Source organism: Lactuca virosa, chromosome 1 (assembly GCF_052849685.1).
Source record: "Lactuca virosa cultivar CGN04683 chromosome 1, Lactuca_virosa_CGN04683_v6, whole genome shotgun sequence".
In the NCBI taxonomy this organism is placed as follows: Eukaryota; Viridiplantae; Streptophyta; class Magnoliopsida; order Asterales; family Asteraceae; genus Lactuca; species Lactuca virosa.
The window spans coordinates 260,770,419-260,786,681 of record NC_136426.1 but is presented as its reverse complement, the minus strand read 5'-3'; the positions used below and the strand labels follow the sequence as shown (position 1 = coordinate 260,786,681).

General features: G+C 47.0%; 47 non-coding genes across 47 annotated transcripts; all 47 read right to left on the bottom strand.

The window, feature by feature from the left end:
- Positions 1-150: 150 nt before the first annotated feature.
- LOC145153515 (5S ribosomal RNA) lies at positions 151-269 on the bottom strand. The gene has a single exon (XR_013734017.1). It is a non-coding gene; the product is annotated as a 5S ribosomal RNA (ribosomal RNA).
- A 228-nt stretch (positions 270-497) lies between these two features.
- LOC145146700 (5S ribosomal RNA) lies at positions 498-616 on the bottom strand. The gene has a single exon (XR_013727632.1). It is a non-coding gene; the product is annotated as a 5S ribosomal RNA (ribosomal RNA).
- A 228-nt stretch (positions 617-844) lies between these two features.
- LOC145146882 (5S ribosomal RNA) lies at positions 845-963 on the bottom strand. The gene has a single exon (XR_013727805.1). It is a non-coding gene; the product is annotated as a 5S ribosomal RNA (ribosomal RNA).
- Positions 964-1,182: 219 nt separating this feature from the next.
- On the bottom strand, positions 1,183-1,301 carry LOC145153311 (5S ribosomal RNA). Its single transcript, XR_013733827.1, has one exon. It is a non-coding gene; the product is annotated as a 5S ribosomal RNA (ribosomal RNA).
- Positions 1,302-1,529: 228 nt separating this feature from the next.
- Positions 1,530-1,648, bottom strand: LOC145149152 (5S ribosomal RNA). Its single transcript, XR_013730009.1, has one exon. It is a non-coding gene; the product is annotated as a 5S ribosomal RNA (ribosomal RNA).
- Positions 1,649-1,877: 229 nt separating this feature from the next.
- On the bottom strand, positions 1,878-1,995 carry LOC145150795 (5S ribosomal RNA). The gene has a single exon (XR_013731607.1). It is a non-coding gene; the product is annotated as a 5S ribosomal RNA (ribosomal RNA).
- A 229-nt stretch (positions 1,996-2,224) lies between these two features.
- Positions 2,225-2,343, bottom strand: LOC145153511 (5S ribosomal RNA). Its single transcript, XR_013734016.1, has one exon. It is a non-coding gene; the product is annotated as a 5S ribosomal RNA (ribosomal RNA).
- Positions 2,344-2,571: 228 nt separating this feature from the next.
- On the bottom strand, positions 2,572-2,690 carry LOC145146698 (5S ribosomal RNA). The gene has a single exon (XR_013727630.1). It is a non-coding gene; the product is annotated as a 5S ribosomal RNA (ribosomal RNA).
- Positions 2,691-2,918: 228 nt separating this feature from the next.
- On the bottom strand, positions 2,919-3,037 carry LOC145146881 (5S ribosomal RNA). Its single transcript, XR_013727804.1, has one exon. It is a non-coding gene; the product is annotated as a 5S ribosomal RNA (ribosomal RNA).
- Positions 3,038-3,256: 219 nt separating this feature from the next.
- Positions 3,257-3,375, bottom strand: LOC145155245 (5S ribosomal RNA). Its single transcript, XR_013735695.1, has one exon. It is a non-coding gene; the product is annotated as a 5S ribosomal RNA (ribosomal RNA).
- A 227-nt stretch (positions 3,376-3,602) lies between these two features.
- On the bottom strand, positions 3,603-3,721 carry LOC145149640 (5S ribosomal RNA). Its single transcript, XR_013730493.1, has one exon. It is a non-coding gene; the product is annotated as a 5S ribosomal RNA (ribosomal RNA).
- A 231-nt stretch (positions 3,722-3,952) lies between these two features.
- Positions 3,953-4,071, bottom strand: LOC145150273 (5S ribosomal RNA). The gene has a single exon (XR_013731092.1). It is a non-coding gene; the product is annotated as a 5S ribosomal RNA (ribosomal RNA).
- Positions 4,072-4,301: 230 nt separating this feature from the next.
- Positions 4,302-4,420, bottom strand: LOC145148528 (5S ribosomal RNA). The gene has a single exon (XR_013729409.1). It is a non-coding gene; the product is annotated as a 5S ribosomal RNA (ribosomal RNA).
- A 228-nt stretch (positions 4,421-4,648) lies between these two features.
- LOC145147805 (5S ribosomal RNA) lies at positions 4,649-4,767 on the bottom strand. The gene has a single exon (XR_013728694.1). It is a non-coding gene; the product is annotated as a 5S ribosomal RNA (ribosomal RNA).
- A 228-nt stretch (positions 4,768-4,995) lies between these two features.
- LOC145149151 (5S ribosomal RNA) lies at positions 4,996-5,114 on the bottom strand. Its single transcript, XR_013730008.1, has one exon. It is a non-coding gene; the product is annotated as a 5S ribosomal RNA (ribosomal RNA).
- Positions 5,115-5,344: 230 nt separating this feature from the next.
- On the bottom strand, positions 5,345-5,463 carry LOC145145189 (5S ribosomal RNA). The gene has a single exon (XR_013726176.1). It is a non-coding gene; the product is annotated as a 5S ribosomal RNA (ribosomal RNA).
- A 230-nt stretch (positions 5,464-5,693) lies between these two features.
- Positions 5,694-5,812, bottom strand: LOC145146738 (5S ribosomal RNA). Its single transcript, XR_013727668.1, has one exon. It is a non-coding gene; the product is annotated as a 5S ribosomal RNA (ribosomal RNA).
- A 219-nt stretch (positions 5,813-6,031) lies between these two features.
- On the bottom strand, positions 6,032-6,150 carry LOC145147167 (5S ribosomal RNA). The gene has a single exon (XR_013728079.1). It is a non-coding gene; the product is annotated as a 5S ribosomal RNA (ribosomal RNA).
- Positions 6,151-6,379: 229 nt separating this feature from the next.
- Positions 6,380-6,497, bottom strand: LOC145150794 (5S ribosomal RNA). Its single transcript, XR_013731606.1, has one exon. It is a non-coding gene; the product is annotated as a 5S ribosomal RNA (ribosomal RNA).
- A 228-nt stretch (positions 6,498-6,725) lies between these two features.
- On the bottom strand, positions 6,726-6,844 carry LOC145150638 (5S ribosomal RNA). Its single transcript, XR_013731450.1, has one exon. It is a non-coding gene; the product is annotated as a 5S ribosomal RNA (ribosomal RNA).
- Positions 6,845-7,074: 230 nt separating this feature from the next.
- LOC145135189 (5S ribosomal RNA) lies at positions 7,075-7,193 on the bottom strand. Its single transcript, XR_013719657.1, has one exon. It is a non-coding gene; the product is annotated as a 5S ribosomal RNA (ribosomal RNA).
- Positions 7,194-7,421: 228 nt separating this feature from the next.
- On the bottom strand, positions 7,422-7,540 carry LOC145146697 (5S ribosomal RNA). Its single transcript, XR_013727629.1, has one exon. It is a non-coding gene; the product is annotated as a 5S ribosomal RNA (ribosomal RNA).
- A 226-nt stretch (positions 7,541-7,766) lies between these two features.
- LOC145146880 (5S ribosomal RNA) lies at positions 7,767-7,885 on the bottom strand. Its single transcript, XR_013727803.1, has one exon. It is a non-coding gene; the product is annotated as a 5S ribosomal RNA (ribosomal RNA).
- Positions 7,886-8,104: 219 nt separating this feature from the next.
- On the bottom strand, positions 8,105-8,223 carry LOC145155244 (5S ribosomal RNA). The gene has a single exon (XR_013735694.1). It is a non-coding gene; the product is annotated as a 5S ribosomal RNA (ribosomal RNA).
- A 227-nt stretch (positions 8,224-8,450) lies between these two features.
- On the bottom strand, positions 8,451-8,569 carry LOC145149639 (5S ribosomal RNA). Its single transcript, XR_013730492.1, has one exon. It is a non-coding gene; the product is annotated as a 5S ribosomal RNA (ribosomal RNA).
- Positions 8,570-8,800: 231 nt separating this feature from the next.
- Positions 8,801-8,919, bottom strand: LOC145150272 (5S ribosomal RNA). The gene has a single exon (XR_013731091.1). It is a non-coding gene; the product is annotated as a 5S ribosomal RNA (ribosomal RNA).
- Positions 8,920-9,138: 219 nt separating this feature from the next.
- LOC145149908 (5S ribosomal RNA) lies at positions 9,139-9,257 on the bottom strand. The gene has a single exon (XR_013730746.1). It is a non-coding gene; the product is annotated as a 5S ribosomal RNA (ribosomal RNA).
- A 231-nt stretch (positions 9,258-9,488) lies between these two features.
- Positions 9,489-9,607, bottom strand: LOC145135826 (5S ribosomal RNA). Its single transcript, XR_013720068.1, has one exon. It is a non-coding gene; the product is annotated as a 5S ribosomal RNA (ribosomal RNA).
- A 229-nt stretch (positions 9,608-9,836) lies between these two features.
- On the bottom strand, positions 9,837-9,955 carry LOC145143796 (5S ribosomal RNA). Its single transcript, XR_013724831.1, has one exon. It is a non-coding gene; the product is annotated as a 5S ribosomal RNA (ribosomal RNA).
- Positions 9,956-10,186: 231 nt separating this feature from the next.
- On the bottom strand, positions 10,187-10,305 carry LOC145140758 (5S ribosomal RNA). The gene has a single exon (XR_013722268.1). It is a non-coding gene; the product is annotated as a 5S ribosomal RNA (ribosomal RNA).
- A 219-nt stretch (positions 10,306-10,524) lies between these two features.
- On the bottom strand, positions 10,525-10,643 carry LOC145149542 (5S ribosomal RNA). Its single transcript, XR_013730399.1, has one exon. It is a non-coding gene; the product is annotated as a 5S ribosomal RNA (ribosomal RNA).
- A 226-nt stretch (positions 10,644-10,869) lies between these two features.
- Positions 10,870-10,988, bottom strand: LOC145146879 (5S ribosomal RNA). Its single transcript, XR_013727802.1, has one exon. It is a non-coding gene; the product is annotated as a 5S ribosomal RNA (ribosomal RNA).
- A 228-nt stretch (positions 10,989-11,216) lies between these two features.
- On the bottom strand, positions 11,217-11,335 carry LOC145149637 (5S ribosomal RNA). The gene has a single exon (XR_013730491.1). It is a non-coding gene; the product is annotated as a 5S ribosomal RNA (ribosomal RNA).
- A 228-nt stretch (positions 11,336-11,563) lies between these two features.
- On the bottom strand, positions 11,564-11,682 carry LOC145146696 (5S ribosomal RNA). Its single transcript, XR_013727628.1, has one exon. It is a non-coding gene; the product is annotated as a 5S ribosomal RNA (ribosomal RNA).
- Positions 11,683-11,908: 226 nt separating this feature from the next.
- LOC145146878 (5S ribosomal RNA) lies at positions 11,909-12,027 on the bottom strand. Its single transcript, XR_013727801.1, has one exon. It is a non-coding gene; the product is annotated as a 5S ribosomal RNA (ribosomal RNA).
- A 219-nt stretch (positions 12,028-12,246) lies between these two features.
- LOC145155243 (5S ribosomal RNA) lies at positions 12,247-12,365 on the bottom strand. Its single transcript, XR_013735693.1, has one exon. It is a non-coding gene; the product is annotated as a 5S ribosomal RNA (ribosomal RNA).
- A 227-nt stretch (positions 12,366-12,592) lies between these two features.
- Positions 12,593-12,711, bottom strand: LOC145149635 (5S ribosomal RNA). Its single transcript, XR_013730489.1, has one exon. It is a non-coding gene; the product is annotated as a 5S ribosomal RNA (ribosomal RNA).
- Positions 12,712-12,942: 231 nt separating this feature from the next.
- LOC145150866 (5S ribosomal RNA) lies at positions 12,943-13,061 on the bottom strand. Its single transcript, XR_013731677.1, has one exon. It is a non-coding gene; the product is annotated as a 5S ribosomal RNA (ribosomal RNA).
- Positions 13,062-13,280: 219 nt separating this feature from the next.
- On the bottom strand, positions 13,281-13,399 carry LOC145149907 (5S ribosomal RNA). Its single transcript, XR_013730745.1, has one exon. It is a non-coding gene; the product is annotated as a 5S ribosomal RNA (ribosomal RNA).
- Positions 13,400-13,631: 232 nt separating this feature from the next.
- On the bottom strand, positions 13,632-13,750 carry LOC145135820 (5S ribosomal RNA). Its single transcript, XR_013720060.1, has one exon. It is a non-coding gene; the product is annotated as a 5S ribosomal RNA (ribosomal RNA).
- Positions 13,751-13,979: 229 nt separating this feature from the next.
- LOC145143795 (5S ribosomal RNA) lies at positions 13,980-14,098 on the bottom strand. The gene has a single exon (XR_013724830.1). It is a non-coding gene; the product is annotated as a 5S ribosomal RNA (ribosomal RNA).
- Positions 14,099-14,328: 230 nt separating this feature from the next.
- LOC145140750 (5S ribosomal RNA) lies at positions 14,329-14,447 on the bottom strand. The gene has a single exon (XR_013722264.1). It is a non-coding gene; the product is annotated as a 5S ribosomal RNA (ribosomal RNA).
- A 219-nt stretch (positions 14,448-14,666) lies between these two features.
- On the bottom strand, positions 14,667-14,785 carry LOC145149541 (5S ribosomal RNA). The gene has a single exon (XR_013730398.1). It is a non-coding gene; the product is annotated as a 5S ribosomal RNA (ribosomal RNA).
- Positions 14,786-15,014: 229 nt separating this feature from the next.
- Positions 15,015-15,133, bottom strand: LOC145149817 (5S ribosomal RNA). Its single transcript, XR_013730661.1, has one exon. It is a non-coding gene; the product is annotated as a 5S ribosomal RNA (ribosomal RNA).
- Positions 15,134-15,361: 228 nt separating this feature from the next.
- On the bottom strand, positions 15,362-15,480 carry LOC145149634 (5S ribosomal RNA). Its single transcript, XR_013730488.1, has one exon. It is a non-coding gene; the product is annotated as a 5S ribosomal RNA (ribosomal RNA).
- Positions 15,481-15,708: 228 nt separating this feature from the next.
- On the bottom strand, positions 15,709-15,827 carry LOC145146695 (5S ribosomal RNA). The gene has a single exon (XR_013727627.1). It is a non-coding gene; the product is annotated as a 5S ribosomal RNA (ribosomal RNA).
- A 226-nt stretch (positions 15,828-16,053) lies between these two features.
- On the bottom strand, positions 16,054-16,172 carry LOC145146877 (5S ribosomal RNA). The gene has a single exon (XR_013727800.1). It is a non-coding gene; the product is annotated as a 5S ribosomal RNA (ribosomal RNA).
- Positions 16,173-16,263: the final 91 nt, after the last annotated feature.

Here is a 16,263-nt window from a genome sequence, read left to right as displayed (position 1 = left end):
CCACGTGACCGATCGGCTCCGTTCCAAAAATACGAAAACCATCAACCATGAAGCAGAGGCCACCCGAGCATAGAAATAGCAAGAAAGAAAAAAAAACAAAAAAAAAACCTCACGTAAAATCTAAAAAAAGCAAACAAACAACGAAAAAGGGGGGTGCAACACGAGGACTTCTCAGGGGGTCACCCATCCTAGTACTACTCTCGCCCAAGCACGCTTAACTGCGGAGTTCTGATGGGATCCGGTGCATTAGTGCTGGTATGATCGCACCCGAAATACTATCCATGCTTATTGCTTTTATGTCTTAAAAGACGCAGAACCTCCTTTGTTTTCGTACGCGAGGCGTGGGACCCATTTGACCGATCGGCTCCGTTCCAAAAATACGAAAAGCATCAACCATGAAACAGAGGCCACCCGAGCAAAGAAATAGGAAGAAAGAAAAAAAACAAAAAAAACCGCACGTAAAATCTAAAAAAACGCAAACGGGCAACGAAAATGGGGGGGTGCAACACGAGGACTTCCCAGGGGGTAACCCATCCTAGTACTACTCACGTCCAAGCACGCTTAACTGCGGAGTTCTGATGTGATCCGGTGCATTAGTGCTGGTATGATCGCACCCGAAATACTATCCATGCTTATTGCTTTTATGTCTTAAAAGACGCAGAACCTCCTTTGTTTTCGTACGCGAGGCGTGGGACCCATTTGACCGATCGGCTCCGTTCCAAAAATACGAAAACCATGAACCATGAAGCGGAGGTCACCCGAGCGTAGAAATAGCAAGAAAGAAAAAAAACAAAAAAAACCGCACGTAAAATCTAAAAAAACGCAAACGGGCAACGAAAAAGGGGGGGTGCAACACGAGGACTTCCCAGGGGGTCACCCATCCTAGTACTACTCTCGCCCAACCACGCTTAACTGCGGAGTTCTGATGGGATCCAGTGCATTAGTGCTGGTATGATCGCACCCGAAATACTATCCATTCTTATTACTTTTATGTCTTAAAAGACGCAGAACCTCCTTTGTTTTCGTACGCGAGGCGTGGGACCCACGTGACCGATCGGCTCCGTTCCAAAAATACGAAAACCATGAACCATGAAACGGAGGCTACCCGAGCATAGAAATAGCAAGAAAGAAAGAAAAACCGTGCGTAAAATCTAAAAAAACGCAAACGGGCAACGAAAAAGGGGGGTGCAACACGAGGACTTCCCACGGGGTCACCCATCCTAGTACTACTCTCGCCCAAGCACGCTTAACTGCGGAGTTCTGATGGGATCCGGTGCATTAGTGCTGGTATGATCGCACCCGAAATACTATCCATGCTTATTGCTTTTATGTCTTAAAAGATGCAGAACCTCCTTTGTTTTCGTACGCGAGGCGTGGGACCCACTTGACCGATCGGCTCCGTTCCAAAAATACGAAAACCATGAACCATGAAGCGGAGGCCACCCGAGCATAGAAATAGCAAGAAAGAAAAAAAAACAAAAAAAAACCGCACGTAAAATCTAAAAAAACGCAAACGGGCAACGAAAAAGGGGGTGCAACACGAGGACTTCCCAGGGGGTCACCCATCCTAGTACTACTCTCGCCCAAGCACGCTTCACAGCGGAGTTCTGATGGGATCCGTTGCATTAGTGCTGGTATGATCGCACCTGAAATACTATCCATGCTTATTGCTTTTATGTCTTAAAAGACGCAGAACCTCCTTTGTTTTCGTACGCGAGGCGTGGGACCCACGTGACCGATCGGCTCCGTTCCAAAAATACGAAACCCATCAACCATGAAGCGGAGGCCACCCGAGCATAGAAATAGCAAGAAAGAAAAAAAAAACAAAAAAAAACTGCACGTAAAATCTAAAAAAACGCAAACAGGCAACGAAAAAGCAAGTGCAACACGAGGACTTCCCAGGGGTCACCCATCCTAGTACTACTCTCGCCCAAGCACGCTTCACAGCGGAGTTCTGATGGGATCCGTTGCATTAGTGCTGGTATGATCGCACCCGAAATACTATCCATGCTTATTGCTTTTATGTCTTAAAAGACGCAGATGCTCCTTTGTTTTCGTTCGCGAGGCGTGGGACCCACGTGACCGATCGGCTCCGTTCCAAAAATACGAAAACCATCAACCATGAAGCAGAGGCCACCCGAGCATAGAAATAGCAAGAAAGAAAAAAAAACAAAAAAAAAACCTCACGTAAAATCTAAAAAAAGCAAACAAACAACGAAAAAGGGGGGTGCAACACGAGGACTTCTCAGGGGGTCACCCATCCTAGTACTACTCTCGCCCAAGCACGCTTAACTGCGGAGTTCTGATGGGATCCGGTGCATTAGTGCTGGTATGATCGCACCCGAAATACTATCCATGCTTATTGCTTTTATGTCTTAAAAGACGCAGAACCTCCTTTGTTTTCGTACGCGAGGCGTGGGACCCATTTGACCGATCGGCTCCGTTCCAAAAATACGAAAAGCATCAACCATGAAACAGAGGCCACCCGAGCAAAGAAATAGGAAGAAAGAAAAAAAACAAAAAAAACCGCACGTAAAATCTAAAAAAACGCAAACGGGCAACGAAAATGGGGGGGTGCAACACGAGGACTTCCCAGGGGGTAACCCATCCTAGTACTACTCACGTCCAAGCACGCTTAACTGCGGAGTTCTGATGTGATCCGGTGCATTAGTGCTGGTATGATCGCACCCGAAATACTATCCATGCTTATTGCTTTTATGTCTTAAAAGACGCAGAACCTCCTTTGTTTTCGTACGCGAGGCGTGGGACCCATTTGACCGATCGGCTCCGTTCCAAAAATACGAAAACCATGAACCATGAAGCGGAGGTCACCCGAGCGTAGAAATAGCAAGAAAGAAAAAAAACAAAAAAAACCGCACGTAAAATCTAAAAAAACGCAAACGGGCAACGAAAAAGGGGGGGTGCAACACGAGGACTTCCCAGGGGGTCACCCATCCTAGTACTACTCTCGCCCAACCACGCTTAACTGCGGAGTTCTGATGGGATCCAGTGCATTAGTGCTGGTATGATCGCACCCGAAATACTATCCATTCTTATTACTTTTATGTCTTAAAAGACGCAGAACCTCCTTTGTTTTCGTACGCGAGGCGTGGGACCCACGTGACCGATCGGCTCCGTTCCAAAAATACGAAAACCATGAACCATGAAACGGAGGCTACCCGAGCATAGAAATAGCAAGAAAGAAAGAAAAACCGTGCGTAAAATCTAAAAAAACGCAAACGGGCAACGAAAAAGGGGGGTGCAACACGAGGACTTCCCACGGGGTCACCCATCCTAGTACTACTCTCGCCCAAGCACGCTTAACTGCGGAGTTCTTATGGGATCCGGTGCATTAGTGCTGGTATGATCGCACCCGAAATACTATCCATGCTTATTGCTTTTATGTCTTAAAAGATGCAGAACCTCCTTTGTTTTCGTACGCGAGGCGTGGGACCCACTTGACCGATCGGCTCCGTTCCAAAAATACGAAAACCATGAACCATGAAGCGGAGGCCACCCGAGCATAGAAATAGCAAGAAAGAAAAAAAAACAAAAAAAACCGCACGTAAAATCTAAAAAAACGCCAACGGGCAACGAAAAAGCAGGTGCAACACGAGGACTTCCCAGGGGGTCACCCATCCTAGTACTACTCTCGCCCAAGCACGCTTCACAGCGGAGTTCTGATGGGATCCGTTGCATTAGTGCTGGTATGATCGCACCCGAAATACTATCCATGTTTATTGCTTTTATGTCTTAAAAGACGCAAAACCTCCTTTGTTTTCGTACGCGAGGCGTGGGACCCACGTGACCGATCGGCTCCGTTCCAAAAATACGAAAACCATCAACCATGAAGCGGAGGCCACCCGAGCATAGAAATAGCAAGAAAGAAAAAAAAACAAAAAAAAAACCGCACGTAAAAATCTAAAAAAACGCAAACAGACAACGAAAAAGGGGGGTGCAACACGAGGACTTCCCAGGGGGTCACCCATCCTAGTACTACTCTCGCCCAAGCATGCTTAACTGCGGAGTTCTTATGGGATCCGGTGCATTAGTGTTGTTATGATCGCACCCGAAATACTATCCATGCTTATTGCTTTTATGTCTTAAAAGACGCAGAACCTCCTTTGTTTTCGTACGCGAGGCGTGGGACCCACGTGACCGATCGGCTCCGTTCCAAAAATACGAAAACCATGAACCATGAAACGGAGGCCACCCGAGCATAGAAAAAGCAAGAAAGAAAAAAAAAACAAAAAAAAACCGCACTTAAAATCTAAAAAAACGCAAACGGGCAACGAAAAAGGGGGGTGCAACACGAGGACTTCCCAGGGGGTCACCCATCCTAGTACTACTCTCGCCCAAGCACGCTTAACTGCGGAGTTCTTATGGGATCTGATGCATTAGTGCTGGTATGAGCGCACCCGAAATACTATCCATGCTTATTGCTTTTATGTCTTAAAAGACGCAGAACCTCCTTTGTTTTCGTACGCGAGGCGTGGGACCCACGTGACCGATCGGCTCCGTTCCAAAAATACGAAAACCATGAACCATGAAGCGGAGGCCACCCGAACATAGAAATAGCAAGAAAGAAAAAAAACAAAAAAAACCGCACGTAAAAACTAAAAAAACGCAAACGGGCAACGAAAAAGGGGGGATGCAACACGAGGACTTCCCAGGGGGCCACCCATCCTAGTACTACTCTCGCCCAAGCACGCTTCACAGCGGAGTTCTGATGGGATCCGGTGCATTAGTGCTGGTATGATCGCACCCAAAATACTATCCATGCTTATTGCTTTTATGTCTTAAAAGACGCAGAACCTCCTTTGTTTTCGTATGCGAGGGGTGGGACCCACGTGACCGATCGGCTCCGTTCCAAAAATACGAAAAGCATCAACCATGAAGCGGAGGCCACCCGAGCATAGAAATAGCAAGAAAGAAAAAAAAACAAAAAAAAACCGCACGTAAAATCTAAAAAAACGCAAACGGGCAACGAAAAAGGGGGTGCAACACGAGGACTTCCCAGGGGGTCACCCATCCTAGTACTACTCTCGCCCAAGCACGCTTCACAGCGGAGTTCTGATGGGATCCGTTGCATTAGTGCTGGTATGATCGCACCTGAAATACTATCCATGCTTATTGCTTTTATGTCTTAAAAGACGCAGAACCTCCTTTGTTTTCGTACGCGAGGCGTGGGACCCACGTGACCGATCGGCTCCGTTCCAAAAATACGAAAACTAGCAACCATGAAGCGGAGGCCACCCGAGCATAGAAATAGCAAGAAAGAAAAAAAAACAAAAATAAAACCGCACGTAAAATCTAAAAAAAAGCAAACAGGCAATGAAAAAGGGGGGTGCAACACGAGGACTTCCCAGGGGGTCACCCATCCTAGTACTACTCACGCCCAAGCACGCTTAACTGCGGAGTTCTGATGTGATCCGGTGCATTAGTGCTGGTTTGATCGCACCCGAAATACTATCCATGCTTATTGCTTTTATGTCTTAAAAGACGCAGAACCTCCTTTGTTTTCGTACGCGAGGCGTGGGACCCATTTGACCGATCGTCTCCGTTCCAAAAATACGAAAACCATGAACCATGAAGCGGAGGTCACCCGAGCGTAGAAATAACCAAGAAAGAAAAAAAAACAAAAAAAACCGCACGTAAAATCTAAAAAAACGCAAACGGGCAACGAAAAAGGGGGGGTGCAACACGAGGACTTCCCAGGGGGTCACCCATCCTAGTACTACTCTCGCCCAAGCACGCTTAACTGCGGAGTTCTGATGGGATCCAATGCATTAGTGCTGGTATGATCGCACCAGAAATACTATCCATTCTTATTACTTTTATGTCTTAAAAGACGCAGAACCTCCTTTGTTTTCGTACGCGAGGCGTGGGACCCACGTGACCGATCGGCTCCGTTCCAAAAATACGAAAACCATGAACCATGAAACGGAGGCCACCCGAGCATAGAAATAGCAAGAAAGAAAAAAAAACTGTGCGTAAAATCTAAAAAAACGCAAACGGGCAACGAAAAAGGGGGGTGCAACAAGAGGACTTCCCACGGGGTCACCCATCCTAGTACTACTCTCGCCCAAGCACGCTTAACTGCGGAGTTCTTATGGGATCCGGTGCATTAGTGCTGGTATGATCGCACCCGAAATACTATCCATGCTTATTGCTTTTATGTCTTAAAAGATGCAGAACCTCCTTTGTTTTCGTACGCGAGGCGTGGGACCCACTTGACCGATCGGCTCCGTTCCAAAAATACGAAAACCATGAACCATGAAGCGGAGGCCACCCGAGCATAGAAATAGCAAGAAAGAAAAAAAAAACAAAAAAAAACTGCACGTAAAATCTAAAAAAACGCAAACAGGCAACGAAAAAGCAAGTGCAACACGAGGACTTCCCAGGGGTCACCCATCCTAGTACTACTCTCGCCCAAGCACGCTTCACAGCGGAGTTCTGATGGGATCCGTTGCATTAGTGCTGGTATGATCGCACCCGAAATACTATCCATGCTTATTGCTTTTATGTCTTAAAAGACGCAGAACCTCCTTTGTTTTCGTACGCGAGGCGTGGGACCCACGTGACCGATCGGCTCCGTTCCAAAAATACGAAACCCATCAACCATGAAGCGGAGGCCACCCGAGCATAGAAATAGCAAGAAAGAAAAAAAAACAAAAAAAAACCGCACGTAAAATCTAAAAAAACGCAAACGGGCAACGAAAAAGCAGGTGCAACACGACGACTTCCCAGGGGGTCACCCATCCTAGTACTACTCTCGCCCAAGCACGCTTCACAGCGGAGTTCTGATGGGATCCGTTGCATTAGTGCTGGTATGATCGCACCCGAAATACTATCCATGCTTATTGCTTTTATGTCTTAAAAGACGCAGATGCTCCTTTGTTTTCGTTCGCGAGGCGTGGGACCCACGTGACCGATCGGCTCCGTTCCAAAAATACGAAAACCATCAACCATGAAGCAGAGGCCACCCAAGCATAGAAATAGCAAGAAAGAAAAAAAAAACAAAAAAAAAACCGCACGTAAAATCTAAAAAAAGCAAACAAACAACGAAAAAGGGGCGTGCAACACGAGGACTTCTCAGGGGGTCACCCATCCTAGTACTACTCTCGCCCAAGCACGCTTAACTGCGGAGTTCTGATGGGATCCGGTGCATTAGTGCTGGTATGATCGCACCCGAAATACTATCCATGCTTATTGCTTTTATGTCTTAAAAGACGCAGAACCTCCTTTGTTTTCGTACGCGAGGCGTGGGACCCATTTGACCGATCGGCTCCGTTCCAAAAATACGAAAAGCATCAACCATGAAACAGAGGCCACCCGAGCATAGAAATAGGAAGAAAGAAAAAAAACAAAAAAAACCGCACGTAAAATCTAAAAAAACGCAAACGGGCAACGAAAATGGGGGGGTGCAACACGAGGACTTCCCAGGGGGTAACCCATCCTAGTACTACTCACGTCCAAGCACGCTTAACTGCGGAGTTCTGATGTGATCCGGTGCATTAGTGCTGGTATGATCGCACCCGAAATACTATCCATGCTTATTGCTTTTATGTCTTAAAAGACGCAGAACCTCCTTTGTTTTCGTACGCGAGGCGTGGGACCCATTTGACCGATCGGCTCCGTTCCAAAAATACGAAAACCATGAACCATGAAGCGGAGGTCACCCGAGCGTAGAAATAGCAGAAAGAAAAAAAACAAAAAAAACCGCACGTAAAATCTAAAAAAACGCAAACGGGCAACGAAAAAGGGGGGTGCAACACGAGGACTTCCCAGGGGGTCACCCATCCTAGTACTACTCTCGCCCAACCACGCTTAACTGCGGAGTTCTGATGGGATCCAGTGCATTAGTGCTGGTATGATCGCACCCGAAATACTATCCATTCTTATTACTTTTATGTCTTAAAAGAGGCAGAACCTCCTTTGTTTTCGTACGCGAGGCGTGGGACCCACGTGACCGATCGGCTCCGTTCCAAAAATACGAAAACCATGAACCATGAAACGGAGGCTACCCGAGCATAGAAATAGCAAGAAAGAAAGAAAAATCGTGCGTAAAATCTAAAAAAACGCAAACGGGCAACGAAAAAGGGGGGTGCAACACGAGGACTTCCCACGGGGTCACCCATCCTAGTACTACTCTCGCCCAAGCACGCTTAACTGCGGAGTTCTTATGGGATCCGGTGCATTAGTGCTGGTATGATCGCACCCGAAATACTATCCATGCTTATTGCTTTTATGTCTTAAAAGATGCAGAACCTCCTTTGTTTTCGTACGCGAGGCGTGGGACCCACTTGACCGATCGGCTCCGTTCCAAAAATACGAAAACCATGAACCATGAAGCGGAGGCCACCCGAGCATAGAAATAGCAAGAAAGAAAAAAAAACAAAAAAAACCGCACGTAAAATCTAAAAAAACGCAAACGGGCAACGAAAAAGCAGGTGCAACACGAGGACTTCCCAGGGGGTCACCCATCCTAGTACTACTCTCGCCCAAGCACGCTTCACAGCGGAGTTCTGATGGGATCCGTTGCATTAGTGCTGGTATGATCGCACCCGAAATACTATCCATGTTTATTGCTTTTATGTCTTAAAAGACGCAAAACCTCCTTTGTTTTCGTACGCGAGGCGTGGGACCCACGTGACCGATCGGCTCCGTTCCAAAAATACGAAAACCATCAACCATGAAGCGGAGGCCACCCGAGCATAGAAATAGCAAGAAAGAAAAAAAAACAAAAAAAAAACCGCACGTAAAAATCTAAAAAAACGCAAACAGACAACGAAAAAGGGGGGTGCAACACGAGGACTTCCCAGGGGGTCACCCATCCTAGTACTACTCTCGCCCAAGCATGCTTAACTGCGGAGTTCTTATGGGATCCGGTGCATTAGTGTTGTTATGATCGCACCCGAAATACTATCCATGCTTATTGCTTTTATGTCTTAAAAGACGCAGAACCTCCTTTGTTTTCGTACGCGAGGCGTGGGACCCACCTGACCGATCGGCTCCGTTCCAAAAATACGAAAACCATGAACCATGAAACGGAGGCCACCCGAGCATTGAAATAGCAAGAAAGAAAAAAAAACCGCCCGTAAAATCTAAAAAAACGCAAACGGGCAACGAAAAAGCGGGGTGCAACACGAGGACTTCCCAGGGGGTCACCCATTCTAGTACTACTCTCGCCCAAGCACGCTTAACTGCGGAGTTCTTATGGGATTCGATGCATTAGTGCTGGTATGAGCGCACCCGAAATACTATCCATGCTTATTGCTTTTATGTCTTAAAAGACCCAGAACCTCCTTTGTTTTCGTACGCGAGGCGTGGGACCCACGTGACCGATCGGCTCCGTTCCAAAAATACGAAAACCAGCAACCATGAAGCGGAGGCCACCCGAGCATAGAAATAGCAAGAAAGAAAAAAAAACAAAAAAAAAACCGCACGTAAAATCTAAAAAAACGCAAACAGGCAATGAAAAAGGGGGGGTGCAACACGACGACTTCCCAGGGGGTCACCCATCCTAGTACTACTCTCGCCCAAGCACGCTTAACTGCGGAGTTCTGATGGGATCCGGTGCATTAGTGCTGGTATGGTCGCACCCGAAATACTATCCATGCTTATTGCTTTTATGTCTTAAAAGACGCAGAACCTCCTTTGTTTTCGTACGCGAGGCGTGGGACCCACTTGACCGATCGGCTCCGTTCCAAAAATACGAAAAGCATCAACCATGAAGCGGAGGCCACCCGAGCATAGAAATAACAAGAAAGAAAAAAAAACAAAAAAAACCGCACGTAAAATCTAAAAAAACGCAAACGGGCAACGAAAATGGGGGGGTGCAACACGAGGACTTCCCAGGGGGTCACCCATCCTAGTACTACTCACGCCCAAGCACACTTAACTGCGGAGTTCTGATGTGATCCGGTGCATTAGTGCTGGTATGATCGCACCCGAAATACTATCCATGCTTATTGCTTTTATGTCTTAAAAGACGCAGAACCTCCTTTGTTTTCGTACGCGAGGCGTGGGACCCATTTGACCGATCGTCTCCGTTCCAAAAATACGAAAACCATGAACCATGAAGCGGAGGTCACCCGAGCGTAGAAATAGCAAGAAAGAAAAAAAAAAACAAAAAAAACCGCACGTAAAATCTAAAAAAACGCAAACGGGCAACGAAAAAGGGGGGGTGCAACACGAGGACTTCCCAGTGGGTCACCCATCCTAGTACTACTCTCGCCCAAGCACGCTTAACTGCGGAGTTCTGATGGGATCCAGTGCATTAGTGCTGGTATGATCGCACCCGAAATACTATCCATTCTTATTACTTTTATGTCTTAAAAGACGCAGAACCTCCTTTGTTTTCGTACGCGAGGCGTGGGAGCCACGTGACCGATCGGCTCCGTTCCAAAAATACGAAAACCATGAACCATGAAACGGAGGCCACCCGAGCATAGAAATAGCAAGAAAGAAAAAAAAACTGTGCGTAAAATCTAAAAAAACGCAAACGGGCAACGAAAAAGGGGGGTGCAACAAGAGGACTTCCCACGGGGTCACCCATCCTAGTACTACTCTCGCCCAAGCACGCTTAACTGCTGAGTTCTTATGGGATCCGGTGCATTAGTGCTGGTATGATCGCACCCGAAATACTATCCATGCTTATTGCTTTTATGTCTTAAAAGATGCAGAACCTCCTTTGTTTTCGTACGCGAGGCGTGGGACCCACTTGACCGATCGGCTCCGTTCCAAAAATACGAAAACCATGAACCATGAAGCGGAGGTCACCCGAGCGTAGAAATAGCAGAAAGAAAAAAAACAAAAAAAACCGCACGTAAAATCTAAAAAAACGCAAACGGGCAACGAAAAAGGGGGGTGCAACACGAGGACTTCCCAGGGGGTCACCCATCCTAGTACTACTCTCGCCCAACCACGCTTAACTGCGGAGTTCTGATGGGATCCAGTGCATTAGTGCTGGTATGATCGCACCCGAAATACTATCCATGCTTATTGCTTTTATGTCTTAAAAGACGCAGAACCTCCTTTGTTTTCGTACGCGAGGCGTGGGACCCACGTGACCGATCGGCTCCGTTCCAAAAATACGAAAACCATCAACCATGAAGCGGAGGCCACCCGAGCATAGAAATAGCAAGAAAGAAAAAAAAACAAAAAAAAACCGCACGTAAAATCTAAAAAAACGCAAACGGGCAACGAAAAAGCAGGTGCAACACGAGGACTTCCCAGGGGGTCACCCATCCTAGTACTACTCTCGCCCAAGCACGCTTCACAGCGGAGTTCTGATGGGATCCGTTGCATTAGTGCTGGTATGATCGCACCCGAAATACTATCCATGCTTATTGCTTTTATGTCTTAAAAGACGCAGAACCTCCTTTGTTTTCGTACGCGAGGCGTGGGACCCATTTGACCGATCGGCTCCGTTCCAAAAATACGAAAAGCATCAACCATGAAACAGAGGCCACCCGAGCATAGAAATAGGAAGAAAGAAAAAAAACAAAAAAAACCGCACGTAAAATCTAAAAAAACGCAAACGGGCAACGAAAATGGGGGGGTGCAACACGAGGACTTCCCAGGGGGTAACCCATCCTAGTACTACTCACGTCCAAGCACGCTTAACTGCGGAGTTCTGATGTGATCCGGTGCATTAGTGCTGGTATGATCGCACCCGAAATACTATCCATGCTTATTGCTTTTATGTCTTAAAAGACGCAGAACCTCCTTTGTTTTCGTACGCGAGGCGTGGGACCCATTTGACCGATCGGCTCCGTTCCAAAAATACGAAAACCATGAACCATGAAGCGGAGGTCACCCGAGCGTAGAAATAGCAGAAAGAAAAAAAACAAAAAAAACCGCACGTAAAATCTAAAAAAACGCAAACGGGCAACGAAAAAGGGGGGTGCAACACGAGGACTTCCCAGGGGGTCACCCATCCTAGTACTACTCTCGCCCAACCACGCTTAACTGCGGAGTTCTGATGGGATCCAGTGCATTAGTGCTGGTATGATCGCACCCGAAATACTATCCATTCTTATTACTTTTATGTCTTAAAAGAGGCAGAACCTCCTTTGTTTTCGTACGCGAGGCGTGGGACCCACGTGACCGATCGGCTCCGTTCCAAAAATACGAAAACCATGAACCATGAAACGGAGGCTACCCGAGCATAGAAATAGCAAGAAAGAAAGAAAAATCGTGCGTAAAATCTAAAAAAACGCAAACGGGCAACGAAAAAGGGGGGTGCAACACGAGGACTTCCCACGGGGTCACCCATCCTAGTACTACTCTCGCCCAAGCACGCTTAACTGCGGAGTTCTTATGGGATCCGGTGCATTAGTGCTGGTATGATCGCACCCGAAATACTATCCATGCTTATTGCTTTTATGTCTTAAAAGATGCAGAACCTCCTTTGTTTTCGTACGCGAGGCGTGGGACCCACTTGACCGATCGGCTCCGTTCCAAAAATACGAAAACCATGAACCATGAAGCGGAGGCCACCCGAGCATAGAAATAGCAAGAAAGAAAAAAAAACAAAAAAAACCGCACGTAAAATCTAAAAAAACGCAAACGGGCAACGAAAAAGCAGGTGCAACACGAGGACTTCCCAGGGGGTCACCCATCCTAGTACTACTCTCGCCCAAGCACGCTTCACAGCGGAGTTCTGATGGGATCCGTTGCATTAGTGCTGGTATGATCGCACCCGAAATACTATCCATGTTTATTGCTTTTATGTCTTAAAAGACGCAAAACCTCCTTTGTTTTCGTACGCGAGGCGTGGGACCCACGTGACCGATCGGCTCCGTTCCAAAAATACGAAAACCATCAACCATGAAGCGGAGGCCACCCGAGCATAGAAATAGCAAGAAAGAAAAAAAAACAAAAAAAAAACCGCACGTAAAAATCTAAAAAAACGCAAACAGACAACGAAAAAGGGGGGTGCAACACGAGGACTTCCCAGGGGGTCACCCATCCTAGTACTACTCTCGCCCAAGCATGCTTAACTGCGGAGTTCTTATAGGATCCGGTGCATTAGTGTTGTTATGATCGCACCCGAAATACTATCCATGCTTATTGCTTTTATGTCTTAAAAGACGCAGAACCTCCTTTGTTTTCGTACGCGAGGCGTGGGACCCACCTGACCGATCGGCTCCGTTCCAAAAATACGAAAACCATGAACCATGAAACGGAGGCCACCCGAGCATTGAAATAGCAAGAAAGAAAAAAAAACCGCCCGTAAAATCTAAAAAAACGCAAACGGGCAACGAAAAAGCGGGGTGCAACACGAGGACTTCCCAGGGGGTCACCCATTCTAGTACTACTCTCGCCCAAGCACGCTTAACTGCGGAGTTCTTATGGGATTCGATGCATTAGTGCTGGTATGAGCGCACCCGAAATACTATCCATGCTTATTGCTTTTATGTCTTAAAAGACGCAGAACCTCCTTTGTTTTCGTACGCGAGGCGTGGGACCCACGTGACCGATCGGCTCCGTTCCAAAAATACGAAAACCAGCAACCATGAAGCGGAGGCCACCCGAGCATAGAAATAGCAAGAAAGAAAAAAAAACAAAAAAAAAACCGCACGTAAAATCTAAAAAAACGCAAACAGGCAATGAAAAAGGGGGGGGTGCAACACGACGACTTCCCAGGGGGTCACCCATCCTAGTACTACTCTCGCCCAAGCACGCTTAACTGCGGAGTTCTGATGGGATCCGGTGCATTAGTGCTGGTATGGTCGCACCCGAAATACTATCCATGCTTATTGCTTTTATGTCTTAAAAGACGCAGAACCTCCTTTGTTTTCGTACGCGAGGCGTGGGACCCACTTGACCGATCGGCTCCGTTCCAAAAATACGAAAAGCATCAACCATGAAGCGGAGGCCACCCGAGCATAGAAATAACAAGAAAGAAAAAAAAACAAAAAAAACCGCACGTAAAATCTAAAAAAACGCAAACGGGCAACGAAAATGGGGGGGTGCAACACGAGGACTTCCCAGGGGGTCACCCATCCTAGTACTACTCACGCCCAAGCACACTTAACTGCGGAGTTCTGATGTGATCCGGTGCATTAGTGCTGGTATGATCGCACCCGAAATACTATCCATGCTTATTGCTTTTATGTCTTAAAAGACGCAGAACCTCCTTTGTTTTCGTACGCGAGGCGTGGGACCCATTTGACCGATCGTCTCCGTTCCAAAAATACGAAAACCATGAACCATGAAGCGGAGGTCACCCGAGCGTAGAAATAGCAAGAAAGAAAAAAAAAACAAAAAAAACCGCACGTAAAATCTAAAAAAACGCAAACGGGCAACGAAAAAGGGGGGGTGCAACACGAGGACTTCCCAGTGGGTCACCCATCCTAGTACTACTCTCGCCCAAGCACGCTTAACTGCGGAGTTCTGATGGGATCCAGTGCATTAGTGCTGGTATGATCGCACCCGAAATACTATCCATTCTTATTACTTTTATGTCTTAAAAGACGCAGAACCTCCTTTGTTTTCGTACGCGAGGCGTGGGAGCCACGTGACCGATCGGCTCCGTTCCAAAAATACGAAAACCATGAACCATGAAACGGAGGCCACCCGAGCATAGAAATAGCAAGAAAGAAAAAAAAACTGTGCGTAAAATCTAAAAAAACGCAAACGGGCAACGAAAAAGGGGGGTGCAACAAGAGGACTTCCCACGGGGTCACCCATCCTAGTACTACTCTCGCCCAAGCACGCTTAACTGCTGAGTTCTTATGGGATCCGGTGCATTAGTGCTGGTATGATCGCACCCGAAATACTATCCATGCTTATTGCTTTTATGTCTTAAAAGATGCAGAACCTCCTTTGTTTTCGTACGCGAGGCGTGGGACCCACTTGACCGATCGGCTCCGTTCCAAAAATACGAAAACCATGAACCATGAAGCGGAGGCCACCCGAGCATAGAAATAGCAAGAAAGAAAAAAAAAACAAAAAAAAACTGCACGTAAAATCTAAAAAAACGCAAACAGGCAACGAAAAAGCAAGTGCAACACGAGGACTTCCCAGGGGGTCACCCATCCTAGTACTACTCTCGCCCAAGCACGCTTCACAGCGGAGTTCTGATGGGATCCGTTGCATTAGTGCTGGTATGATCGCACCCGAAATACTATCCATGCTTATTGCTTTTATGTCTTAAAAGACGCAGAACCTCCTTTGTTTTCGTACGCGAGGCGTGGGACCCACGTGACCGATCGGCTCCGTTCCAAAAATACGAAAACCATCAACCATGAAGCGGAGGCCACCCGAGCATAGAAATAGCAAGAAAGAAAAAAAAACAAAAAAAAACCGCACGTAAAATCTAAAAAAACGCAAACGGGCAACGAAAAAGCAGGTGCAACACGAGGACTTCCCAGGGGGTCACCCATCCTAGTACTACTCTCGCCCAAGCACGCTTCACAGCGGAGTTCTGATGGGATCCGTTGCATTAGTGCTGGTATGATCGCACCCGAAATACTATCCATGCTTATTGCTTTTATGTCTTAAAAGACGCAGAACCTCCTTTGTTTTCGTACGCGAGGCGTGGGACCCATTTGACCGATCGGCTCCGTTCCAAAAATACGAAAAGCATCAACCATGAAACAGAGGCCACCCGAGCATAGAAATAGGAAGAAAGAAAAAAAACAAAAAAAACCGCACGTAAAATCTAAAAAAACGCAAACGGGCAACGAAAATGGGGGGGTGCAACACGAGGACTTCCCAGGGGGTAACCCATCCTAGTACTACTCACGTCCAAGCACGCTTAACTGCGGAGTTCTGATGTGATCCGGTGCATTAGTGCTGGTATGATCGCACCCGAAATACTATCCATGCTTATTGCTTTTATGTCTTAAAAGACGCAGAACCTCCTTTGTTTTCGTACGCGAGGCGTGGGACCCATTTGACCGATCGGCTCCGTTCCAAAAATACGAAAACCATGAACCATGAAGCGGAGGTCACCCGAGCGTAGAAATAGCAGAAAGAAAAAAAACAAAAAAAACCGCACGTAAAATCTAAAAAAACGCAAACGGGCAACGAAAAAGGGGGGTGCAACACGAGGACTTCCCAGGGGGTCACCCATCCTAGTACTACTCTCGCCCAACCACGCTTAACTGCGGAGTTCTGATGGGATCCAGTGCATTAGTGCTGGTATGATCGCACCCGAAATACTATCCATTCTTATTACTTTTATGTCTTAAAAGAGGCAGAACCTCCTTTGTTTTCGTACGCGAGGCGTGGGACCCACGTGACCGA